A 12,967-nucleotide genomic window follows, 5' to 3' on the forward strand; every position below is an offset into this window, starting at 1 on the left:
ATTTTAAAAAAGAAACATAAATAGTGTGAAGCGATGAATAGGGCGAGGTTTTGATTTATATACGGTTAGTTTGTTCAACCTGAATTAAAAAAATCATTTTATCTAAAGGAAGTCAAACATAAAATCGAAATTTTTAGACCGAAACTCAGTTGCATTAAAAAATTAATTTAGCACCGTTACGGAGATCCTGTGGAATTGTAGCCCTCTCCAGTAAACATCAGATATAAAAAAAATCGGAGAGGGCTACATTATTGCAGCTAAATACATGTATAACACTTTTTCTATACACTCTTTCAAACAGGAAGCATAATGATATCATATCATGTGAAAAAAGACCATACAGCGCGAGTAACATTTATCATATCATACAAAAAGCAAACCGTGCTATGCTATGCGTCAAATTACCATTTTTATCTACATTAAGAGTATTAAAAGAATAAATTATAAGCAATCAATTCAATATATATTAGTTTTAAACGATAAAATATGGTTTGAAACAGTTTACGCTTTTTTAAAAAAATCACTTCGCGGTATATAAAGCGTAAACTGCCCCACACCATTTTATTTCGTATAAAACAAATGAATAATGAATTCATTCCTTAAATGTAATTTTTTGTATCTTTTGCACGTTGTATTACGCAGATTATATATTTGTTTTTATGTTTTATCTGGTGTACCTATTTACATGTACAATATACATGACTATATTATCTATTGATGAGTGACGAGTGCATAAGTTTGATAGTTTAATGATAAAGGACTAGCATTGTTAACGTTATCTTTACGTAGAATCATGTGATGTTTGTGAAGCAGAACACTACAAGCTGGGAAGAGGTAAGATGTGGCTTATAGTTTATATCATATTTACCGTCGAGAACAATACATGTAAATCATAAAGAAATGCATTTTTACGAATAAAGATATACTAAAATTAACTGGATGAGCTAATTGTACAATCAATGATAGGTTTTTATGCTCGATTCACGAAAAGCTAATATATATCTAGAGGCTTCAGAATAAAAGGTTCTGAAATTAAAATGTTCTATTAGTTTTGTGAAGACATATATAGTAATTAGCTAAGGAGTTATTAAACGATTTATGTGTGTGTTTTTGTGTTTATTTAAAAAATTAAACCATGTCGGTGATTCTTAAATGAAATAAACCAAAATACACCGACAAAATATCGTCTAGAGAAATAATTATTTTTGTAAAACGGTCGAATTCTTATTGTTTTGTTTACCTATTTTTCTAAGAGTATGGATGACCCATTTCTTATCTTTGCAGTAAGTTTGGCTGTTTTGTTATGTTATGTAGTAAATAATACCTTGTTCTAAGAATGCATAAATACAATTTATTTTCAGTGTAGAAACTCTAGAGCTCCTACCTTTGAGACAATGATTTAGTTTTTTTCAATATTGATATATAAGTTTATGAGACACTGAAGATGAGATCCGTTAGATACTACTGAGCTGATTTTAAAATAGGTCAGGGCTGAACTGATTATAGACCGACGTTGACATCACGTTATCATGTATAATTTGTATACGTTTTGAGTCAGTCTTGCACTAGCTTATCTAGATAAGTTTTATCAATCAAACAGGCTGGCTTATTTTCTAGAGCAAAGTCATGCTGAACAGCTTTGTTAATTTCAATATACAAACTGCCCTAATTCATTTGAGAACAACAAAAGGTGTACAATATTAAGAATAATCCCTGTATATACTTTGATTAAAATCTAAAATTAATCAAAATGCTTATTGCTTTGAAAATACATGTATAAATAACTATGGAGAAAAATGGTTTTAATGCAAAAATATCAATTTTTTAGTACATAGTTTTAGTCTCTTAGAAACATTAACGCCAATTCACAGGCATGTCAATAAAAAAAATCGGTAAAACTGCACGCTGCATTGTAATGAGAACCAGTTTAGTATTGACACAATCCAACTGAAATTTCTTTTTATAGACTTTGTAGGTTTGACTCAAATAATAATATAAAATAAGTTAATATATTAACTAACACTAAAAATATATTAAAAATATATTAACTAAAACCTTATTTTAAACTAGAGCAGAGCTCGTGGCAAAGCCCCGAGTAGGTCTTCCGTTGTTGCTGCGAGTTGAAAATATATGTTATATGCTGTCAAACGATTGTAATGACTATACTTTCAGTTCTGCTTTTGTTATAAAAACGTGTTGTGATTGAAAGCCTGTATATAAAACGTGTTTTGAAACAAAGAAAGGAAGAAAATATTTTAGGAAAACTATTTGTCGAGCAGAGTTTATGTAATCGTTTCAAACATTCTTTAAAAAGTGAGATGTTTAATGGCGAGTTAAATTTTCAAGAGTAGCAAGCATTGTTATAAACAGTATGTACTCATGATTCATGTCAGAAATTGTATTTCTTTTTTAAACTGAACCCGCCTACAAAACACGTAAACCTTTCTCAAAGATAACTTCTATATTAAAATATTTCTAAATTTTTTAAGACTATGTGCAAGTTTAGAATTGGAACAAACCTAAATCAACTTTAACTTGCACGATCATGTTTTGATAAGCATGTATTTTTATTATTTATTTACATCGATAACTCTTACTGAGACCATTCGGCTGTGTACAAGCAGCACACATAACCTCGGACATCGGGTGAGACCTGCACCTGGCTAAACCTGTCAATCAAACTCTGTGTATTTGTTTTCATTGGATGGTCAGGCGTCTCTCTTTTGTCAAAAGCCAATGGAAAATTAATGACTTCAAGGTAATCGGAATACGTATTTGATGAAGCACACAATTTAAATGATAGAAAATTTATTAATTATTTGAACAAAATTAAATGTAAACATAGAAAGGTAATAAAAAAAATAATTATTATGGGAATCTATACGCATGGTACTCAATTCAAATAGATTATATTATGATTTTATTATTTTATGTAGTAAAATCACCCTTCCAACTGTTACTCAATTACATAACAATTGATGACCTGGGGCAATAAATGTTCTGAGCTGTGTGCGCTGAAGCGACACAAGATTTTCGGTCGCATGCGGCAATTGAATTAACACAGAATGGCCGAATAAACAAAGGGGTGGGAAAGTGAAACAAAATGTTACACATAAGAAACCACCAAAAATGATTTTCGACAGATCTTGCTATCTTTTCTCCAATTAAAAAAAAAATCCAGCGCGAGCACCAGTCAGCGGGGCGGGAGGAGGGGGGGGGGGGCAGCAATGAGTTCGCTTCCACAATGAAACTACAGTAGTGATTAATATGTGACCGATAAACTCATGTGAATATTTTTTAAAATAATCATCGAATGCCTCAATTCAGGGCATTTCTTTCTCGTGCTACCACCTACCGCAAACATGTAACATGGAACTTTGATTATAATTTGATTTGATTTTTACACTACCTTATACGCTATCGTATAAATCAATGCTTAATCAACTGTACAAGTTAAATAAATAAATATCTTTTCATCTTAAACCAATATAATAGTTGAAAACATAATAAAATATAGTTGTGTCCGTGCAAAATATGAAACATAAACGCGTCATAAGGTACATGTAGAAGAACACGAACCGACCGCGGATCACTTATCCACTCGCGCCGGATCTCCTCAGCCATGTGCGAGGGATTATCATCATTTAAATGTTTAATATTTGAGGGGGGGGGGGTGTTGATTTAACACATTAATTGTACAGTTTTTAAAGTAGTTTACATAAACAAACCAACCATTAGTTTATGTCTAACGATTTTTCCGATTTGGAGTAATATCGTTCATTAATATTCATTTACACTCAAATATTTAATTAAATATATACAAGTAGGACAAACTTTTATAACATAAAATTAAAACAGTTCTTGTATATACGGCTATATTAACTCAAACACGTTCATATGCATGTAAGTGTAAGTCGCGGTGTGCGAATCTTGTGTATTAAATAACCGCTTACCGCTAGGTAATGCAGCCGTCGCTGATCTCCTCGGCCGTGGGCAAAGAATATATTTCGTAAAGGTACAACGCACAGAAACGCACAGCTCACAACCAAGGAAGATTTGAAAAGTTTGCAATATAATGACCTTACTCTATCAAATAGAAGTTATATATTTTAAACTTAAACCCCACAATTGATCTTTGTCTATTATTGCTTTAGAGAATGACATTGCTTTTATTAATTAAATGAACAATTTCTTACTTGACATCCAATCGTTTAATCCACAAAAGATTTTGTGTAATCAAAACTAAAACAATTCTTGAGTTCGCGGCTAAGTAAACTCATATATGAGAGACGCAACTCTCGTGTATTAGATAACCGCTGACCGCTAGGTAGTCCAGCCGCGAGCATGGTGACCGATTTTCTCGGCCGCGGGCGAGGGAGAGCTTACGTAATGGTACACACACACACAGCTCTGATTCAAGGTAGATTTTAAATGCATGGAGTTAATAAATAAAATGTAATGCATAGAGTTTTTTAATTCCATATTTTGTGGTTAAAAAGAAAAGAAAAAGAATGTTTTGTTTTCCAATTGCCATTTTTAATGATTGTTCACTATAAGAACTTAACAACAATGACTTAAACTCCTAAAAAAAAGCATGAACTCCAACAAAAAAAAAAATTCTTATAAATTAATGCCTCCTGTATAAACCAGCATACTTTCAGCGGCAACTTTATGCCAGTTGTACGCACAAAGACTTTCGTTAACTTGTCAAATGAAAACAGGTACATGTCAACATGTAAAGCTTTTTACACTCATACTACACAAATCACTTACAAAAAAATATTATTACGACCTTTATGAGATCCCAACAAACAACTTTTCCAGCGACATCCATATCAAAATCCTAACCGTTTTTGAGTTATTAAGCAAAAACTTTTAGGGGCTATTGGCCTTTTTTATTGGTGTTAAATGTAAGCCCTTGATATTCTGTACAACTTTTATTCAACATGTCTTAACAAAATATTTTTCGTTAAAAAGATATAAAAGGAAAATATGTCTAAATTTTTGCACTTTTTGGAATCCTGTTTTTTGACCCCCTACCTTTTCCTAAATAAAAAACGTAATCTAAAAACAAAAACTAATGTGCACCACTACAATGTCTCTGCTATTCAAATTCGTTGGATTCCCATTCCCTGCTATCATAGTCTCGGAGCCTTTGTCTGGAAACCAAAGGCCCTAAAAAAATTTAAAAGGGGAATAACTCGTTACCGGACAGGGAATTCTAACTTTTATGAATTGAGGAAGATAGTGTTTTGTAAAGTCCATTAGCCCTGAAAATTTGAGCAAAAACCGTTCACAAATGAGCACGATATGAAGCCTCAAAGTTCGCGTCTAGGAAGAAAAAAAAGAAAAAAAAGAAAAACTAGACACGATCTCGTTGCGAGCAACGAGGAGGTCTTCCGTGCGATTTTTTGAAGGTTATATGACCTTGACTTTGATATTTGACCCTTTATCTCCTTATTGGGGCAACAAAAAAAAATGATGGTTGAATTTTATTAGGAACATCATTCTCAGCATTTTATTCTATATTGATTTTCAAAATAATGTTTTTTAAAATATTTGTTCTGTTTGAGGTATGTTATCAAAGTTTGGTACTTCTGGCCCCTTAAAACCCATTAAAACCCCTTAATACGGAACAAGTATAAAAATAATTATAATATGTTGTTAAATAAATGTGAGATGAACATTTTTGCTTCCTAAACATAAAACAAAACATTTTTCAGTAAAGTGCTATGGAAGAAAGACTTTAGAGCCCTTTTGGTCCCTAAATTGAAGGGCCAGCCCCTTTTTCTTGGCATCATACGAAAGTTCTTTTGATATTAAACATATTTTGTTCAACAAGTGTTTAGAAATTCTTTGCCGTTTTTGAGCTATCTGGGATATGACGTTTTAGGGGCCGACCCCTAATCTCCTTATTGGGGCCAGATAACGAAAATTTTATGATTGAATATTGTTTAAAACATCATTCTAAACATCTTTTATTCTATATTGCTTTCCAAAATATTTGTCCTTTTTGAGATATATTCGATCGAAATTTTGGACTTTTGGCCCCTTAAAACCCCTAATTACGTAACGCATAATAAAAAAATTATAATGTATGGTTTTATTAGAAAAAGATGAACATTTTTGCTTCTTAAACATATTACAAAATATTTCTCAGTAAAGTGCTATGTGAGAAAGACTTTAGAGCCCTTTTGGCCCCTTATTTTAGGGACCAGCCCCTTTTTCTTGTTATCAAACGGAAGATCCTGTAAATATAAATTTTATTTGCTCTATATGTTATGGTAAAATATTTTCAGGAAAGGAGATAAAGAACGAAAACCATTAAAAATTACGTCGTTTTTTTAAACTCGATTTTCGGGTCCAGGCGAGCTTCAACGCCTTTGAAGCCAGACAACCACAAATGCCTTTAAACACATCTACAATCTTTTGTCTACAATCCCTGAAAATTTAAATTCAATATCTTTTTTCGTTTAGGAGGAGATAGCAGGACAAAATGACCCTCTAAAAATCACTAAAACGTCAATATCTCCCGAACGGAAATGACGTCATTAAAATAAAAAATTATATATAAGGTTTTTATCAATATCTACAAGATCTGAAATTTTCACGAAAATCGGTCGAGTCGTTTTCAAAAAATCGCTTGTACAAAAAAGCGTAAGAAAAAAAAAATAAAAGGGAACTAGAGCAAAGCTCGTTGCAAAGCAACGAGTGGGTCTTCCGTTAATGTCAGAAGTAAAGCTGGAAGTTCCTGTAAGAAGCAGAGCTCTTAAGCCAACAAAAAGAGTAACTAAAATAAAATATGAAAAATCGAATTATTCCTGGTACGACTTAACAAAATCCGAATGATTTTAAGTATGACTTAACAAAAACCTTTCCGATTTCAAGAACGACTTAACGAAAAAAATCCGAATCTGTTCAAGTACGACTTAGCAATAATTTTTGGTACGAGTTAATTTTATTTTGAACATTACGCTATTTTTTAAACCAAGGACGCGGAATCAATTTCCGGAAAACTAAATTTTTAAATCCCAATATTATTGTAATGCATCGTCCGATTTTAAAACGGATTTCAGTTTAAAATTAAGCATAAAAAAGCTTCTTTGTTGCTTCATGATTAATATCAAATTATTGGTGAGAAAAGAGTTATTATAAAAAGACTTAATAGCCCTTCAGGCCCCTAATTTGAGGGGTCAGCCCCTTTTTCTTGATATCAAATAAAAGGTCTCGCTAATTTAAACATATTTTGTTCTTCAAGTGTTCACAAACTGTAAAACGTTATCGAGATATCTAAACAACTGTGTTTTAGGGGCTGACCCTTTAACCCCTTATAGGGGCCACTAACAACAACATTGTTTGTATCATTTTGTTAAGAACATTATTTTGAACAACTTTTGTTCTACATTACTTTCTAAATATTTCTCCTTTTTCATATATTGATGATCAAATTTTTCAACTTCTGGCCCCTTGAAACCCCTAATTACGTAACATATGACTTAGGTATGATACTGTGTAGATAAACAGCTGTACAATGAGCATTTTTGCTTCAATAAATAATAACAAAATATTTTTCAGTAAAGAGTTATGATAAAAAGACTTTAGAGCCCCCTTGGCCCCTAATATGAGGGCCAGCCCCTTTTTCTTGATATCAAATTAAAGGTCTTGCAAATATAAACATATTTTGTTCAACAAGTGTTTAGAAATTGTTAACCTTTCTCAAGATATCTGTATAAATGTGTTTTAGGGGCCGACCCTTTAACTCCTTACCGGGGCCATCAACAACAAATTTTTTAGTTTTCGTATTGTTGAGAACATTATTTTAAGCAACTTTTGTTCTACAGTGCTTTTCAAAATATTTCTCCTTTTTCTGATATTAATGATCAAATTTTTCAAATTCTGGCCCCTTGAAACCCCTAATTACGTAACATATGACTAAGGTATTGTACTGAATAGATAAACAGCTGTACAGTGAGCATTTTTGCTTCTATAATTAATAACAAAATATTTTTCAGTAAAGAGTTATTGTAAGAAGACTTTAGAGCCATCTTGGCCCCTAATTTGAGGGGCCAGCCCCTTTTTCTTGATATCAAATAAAAGGTCTTGCAAAATTAAGCAACTTTTGCATTACATGTGTTAACAAAATATTTATACATCAAAAGATATTACAGAAAATGTGCGAAAATTTCGTGAAAAAATTTGGTGCTAATTTTCAGGTTCAGACGAGCTTCGAGGCCTTGAGCAATTTTCATAATTGAAAGCATGGGGGTACATCTACATACATTCATCTACAATCCCTGAAAATTTCAGGCTTCTATCTTTATTAGTTTTGGAGGAGATGCGTGGACAAAATGACCCTTAAAAATTTACAAAATCGTCAATATCTGAAACCGGAAGTGACGTCATCATTTTCAAAATTTATAATATGTAGCACCGATCATGCTTTATCAGTCCTGAAAATTTTGTGCATATCGGTTGTATAGTTTTTGAGAAATAGCGCTCCAAAAAAGTCAGAAAAAGAAAAAAAAGAATAATAAAGAAAAAGAAACCGTAGAATAACAAGAGGGTCTTCCGTTGGAAACGGAAGACCCTAAAAAGAAACAAAGCAATAACAATAAGGTCTTCCGTTGGAAACGGAAGACCTTAATAAGAATAATCTTAACCAGCACAATAATAGAAAGGTCTTCCGTTGGAAACGGAAGACCTTAATAAACAATTAGTTAGAATGAATCTTAGATGTAGTTAGAAAATCTTAATGTTTTAAATATCTATATGGAGCATTTCAATACGGAAACAAATACAACCTCCTAACAGTTGAACTATTTTACATCGAAGTCTTTCCCGCAACCCCCCCCCCCCCTTTTGGGTGTATATATTAAAAAACTGAATGATGTTAAGAGAAATTGAGTGACTTTGAAGATTAAATGATACATGTATTAAAGATAAAAGTTATAGGTTAAATACCCCACCCTCTCCAGTGGATTAGGAATTTCATGATTTTGGGGAGATTATTTTTTTTTTGGCTTGACAAGATTTCTAATGATAGTCTAGCATAGTGTTATAGCGAGCGCAGCTCGCCATCTACCGGCAAGGCGTGTGTAAATAGAAAATTCGGACTAGTTCCACATTCAATGAAAGGATGTTTTTTGCGTCAGTAAATCGGACCAGTAATGCAATGTTTAATCGTTCCTTGTAATCATAATTCAACATGTATATGCATTGTTTACTATCAGTAATGATTTAAAATAAACTAAGGCACTAATTCAACTTACAGGTACACTTGTGGATATCTAGAGGACTAGAATGGCAGAAGGTGGAAACGGTAGGGTTTTTTTGTATTTTGTTTTTTAATGACGGCATAGCATATATATGAGTAATGATTAACATGCAATATTTTGTAAACAATTGTCTGTTTTCTTGATACGGTTCATGTTGAGAAAAAAGAGCTGATACATGTATATGTTGATATGACAAATCAAGGCGCGCACTTTAAATTAAATTGAATAGTAACAATTTTAAAGAAAAACGGTTAAAGTAAGGCATGCACAAACAAATCTAAACAATTATTTGTCGGTTGATTTTGTTTGTATGTAATTTGTTTTTTGTTTGTTTTTCTTTTATAATTCTTTGTAACATTTTACATTATAGAAGCACAATACGATGCAATGATCCGGCATATGTATGAAACAGTCCTGCATCACGCTTACGGATGGGACCATGCTAAAAGAACATATTTAATCTGCAGAGTAAATTCCGATCTTACCCCTGTAGTAAAGCAAACCTCGCCAAACCACCACGCAGAGCAATTACTTTTAATGGACCTGGAACAAAGAACGGACCTTAGGACAGTAACAATTTTCATGAGCAATTCTCCTTGCTCGAACCCTCAAAAAAATTGTTCGCTGGAATTGCTAAATTTCTTGAATAGACATGTCAATGTTTATATAGACGTGTATGTCACAAATTTGTACAATGTACGCAGGATGTCTTGCGTTGGAGAGCTACATAACAATTACCCTTACCCCGACGAATATGGATACGCTATTGGTTTGAGAAACCTTATGCTACATGATCGTTGTAGGATCTTGGCCTATACTGAAGATGCATGGATTGACTTACTAAACTTCGCAAATGCTTCAGTTAGTGTAAGAAGTGATCTTCTTGGAAGATATGACACCCAACGGAACAATCATGACAGAAGTAGAAAAGTCGAAGATGATCGAATCAGATCCGATTTGTTATACATACGATTTCCAGCATACGTATTGCTACAGCCACTGAATGTTCAGAATAACTAATTGCCACACTATTCAAATGTGAATTTAATATCAATGCACAACGACTATGTGATAAAACAAATACCTGAAAATTGTCCTTTGCAATACATGTATTAACCACTGTCAAATAAATAAATAGTCAGGGTTTTTTTTCTTTCTTTTAGGTCACCTGAGAAAACTGAGTGACCTATTGCTATCCGTTTTCGACCGTCGCCCTGCATCATCAATTTTACATCCCCGGGCGCCGCAGATGGGGCCAAATATGCAAAAAAAAAAGCCAAATTTTCAAAAATCTTCTCTACTCCCACATATGTTAGTAAAAAACTGGTTGCGTGGTTATGATGTCCATGAAGCCCTCTATCAAAAATGTATGGCCCCTTTATCAGGGGTTCAGGCTCTAAGGTGGGGTCAATATGACCATATAGACGACTTTTTTCAGTTACTTCCCATAGTAGAATTTCATCCCGATAGATGTCGCGGAAAACAGCCGCCATTGTAGCCTTGACGCTAGATTACCAAACGCTGTAGCAACCATTCCCTGGTTACATAAAATTCTTGCCAATGAATGTTTATTATGTGAAACTTTATTATATTTTTCGATTAAAGGTCCGATTATTTTAAAAGCGGTTCTGTTGGGGAAATTCTTCATTTTAATATTCATAATACAGTAATTCTGACATCTGCAGTGCGCCCGTCACAAAAAATAAATTCAGAGTTTAACAATGCATGGGTATTCTGTGATATGATCGGCACAATTCTAAACGGGGGATGTTCATGCATGGCTGGGAACAGTAAAACGTGCAGTCATGTAGGCGCACTTTTGCGGAAAATTGAGCATGCTGTAAGATTAGGTTTTACGGGAAAATCGTGTACAGATGACCAGCTGCAGTGGAATAAGGGTGCGACAAGACACCTTGAACCAGGTGTTCTTGAAGATATGGAGTTTAAAAAACTTAATATGGCAGTGAGATTAACAATGCTGAAAAACCACAAAACACAACATCTATATTCCCAATGTTTATATCACATCAACCTTTCAAATATTTTGTGGAAAACTCAGAAATTAAAGAACTAGACGCTGTCATTGGACAGTAATACCCGCACCAAGTGTTTGCCCATAAATAACACTGTTTTGTACCAGTATAATTAAAAATGAAGGCCACATGCAAGCTCTGGTATTACATTTAAAATTATAATTTTCATAACTGAAGGATGAGATCCCTTCCAATATGATAATGCACATGAGCAGCACTTTATGTGCAATTTGGGGTTGAACTGTTTGCAGTGAATTTTCAGTTAATCAATAATCTCAACATTTCATGTCATAGAAAGTATAATGGTCTATATAATTATTACAAACAAAATAAAACATTAAATTATGCCCCCTCCCCATGACGGTTGCCGGTTTTAGATTTGCTTCTGTGTGCCTACATGTACATCATCGTGTGCACATATTTAGAGAAGGGGTGGGAGTGAGGGGTCCAGCCCCCCCCCCCCTCCCCCCTCTCCTGGAAATTCATTTATATCAATTGTAAAAAAAAAAAAAAAAAATACACCTTGGACCCCAATGCTCTTACAGACATGTAAACGCTTTAACCCATTGCGCTTCAATGTTAGGTAACATTATTTGGGGGGTAAATATTTAATTAATTACAATTTAATATACTTGATCTCAATAGGAAGTATACATCACAATATGCAGGTGTCCTGCACCACCTTAAAGCTTTTATTTACCTAATAAAATAGTGCAAGTGGATTTGAAGAATAGGTCATAAAAATACATGCATGTTACAAATAACTGATATTTGTCTGAAGTTACGTACACAACACAGGTCTGCAGGTCTTATTAGCGGGTACTATTTTTACCCAGCTCTTCGATTGTATACATACATGTCTGTGTTTTCCATACAGAAAAGGATTAGTTAAGATCAGCTAAAGGAATTCATTATTGTGTTTTAATTGGATTATCATTATGATGTTGACCAATATAGGTAAGCATAATACATGTAGTAGCAGTAGCACAATATAATGAGATGCCAGCATACATAAGTTCTACTTTCACTTTTTAAATGTGATCTCCCTTTGACAGCAAACTGTATCATCATCTTTTAATATTTAAATAAGCTTATCATCGTTACTTATCCTATCGCATTTGTAAAGGCCCTGTCACATCAAGCTGCGTGGTCCCGGCGTTTTAAAATTCATGGAAGTGCCGTAGAATCGCAAGGAAAATTCAGAAAAAATGACAATTTTATTTGAAAATTGTACAAGTGGAGATGTCACGGCGTCCTGACGGCGATCGACGCGTTTTTATGGAGCTCCCACGGCGTGTAACTGCGTTTCCACTGAGTTCTAATTTGCGATTAACTGCGCTCTCGCAGAGTCTCCGCCGAGCAATCATGACGTGCTAGGAGTTTTAACCGCGCGTCCACGGCGTGTTCTGCGCGCTGACTGCGTGCACGAGACGTTCTTTACTTCTTAGTAGGTTAACATTAATTTATACAATTGTTTTGGGAAATAAACAAGATTTTACAACTAGTAAATAAATGGTTAAAAAATTGTTTTTATTTTATGAAAAAGTACATTGTTATGGAAACATAACTACTTCTGAACAATTTGTGAAGGACTAGGACAAAACTCTTAGTAGTCAGGTCTACAAAAAGATCTGTTAATAGTTGCTAGAAAACAGAAAA

The 12,967-nt window shown here is 33.6% G+C and overlaps 1 non-coding gene across 2 annotated transcripts; it reads left to right on the top strand.

The window, feature by feature from the left end:
• The first annotated feature begins 743 nt into the window (after positions 1-743).
• On the top strand, positions 744-10,436 carry LOC117688716 (uncharacterized). 2 transcript variants are annotated; one of them, XR_010707692.1, is made up of 3 exons: positions 744-834; positions 9,272-9,319; positions 9,646-10,436. It is a non-coding gene; the product is annotated as an uncharacterized protein (transcript). The 2 variants fall into 2 exon arrangements; XR_010707693.1 differs by lacking the exon at positions 744-834 and adding an exon at positions 841-2,758.
• The last annotated feature ends 2,531 nt before the right edge of the window (positions 10,437-12,967 follow it).

The sequence above is a fragment of the Magallana gigas genome, chromosome 1 (genome assembly GCF_963853765.1).
Source record: "Magallana gigas chromosome 1, xbMagGiga1.1, whole genome shotgun sequence".
NCBI classification, from domain to species: domain Eukaryota; kingdom Metazoa; phylum Mollusca; class Bivalvia; order Ostreida; family Ostreidae; genus Magallana; species Magallana gigas.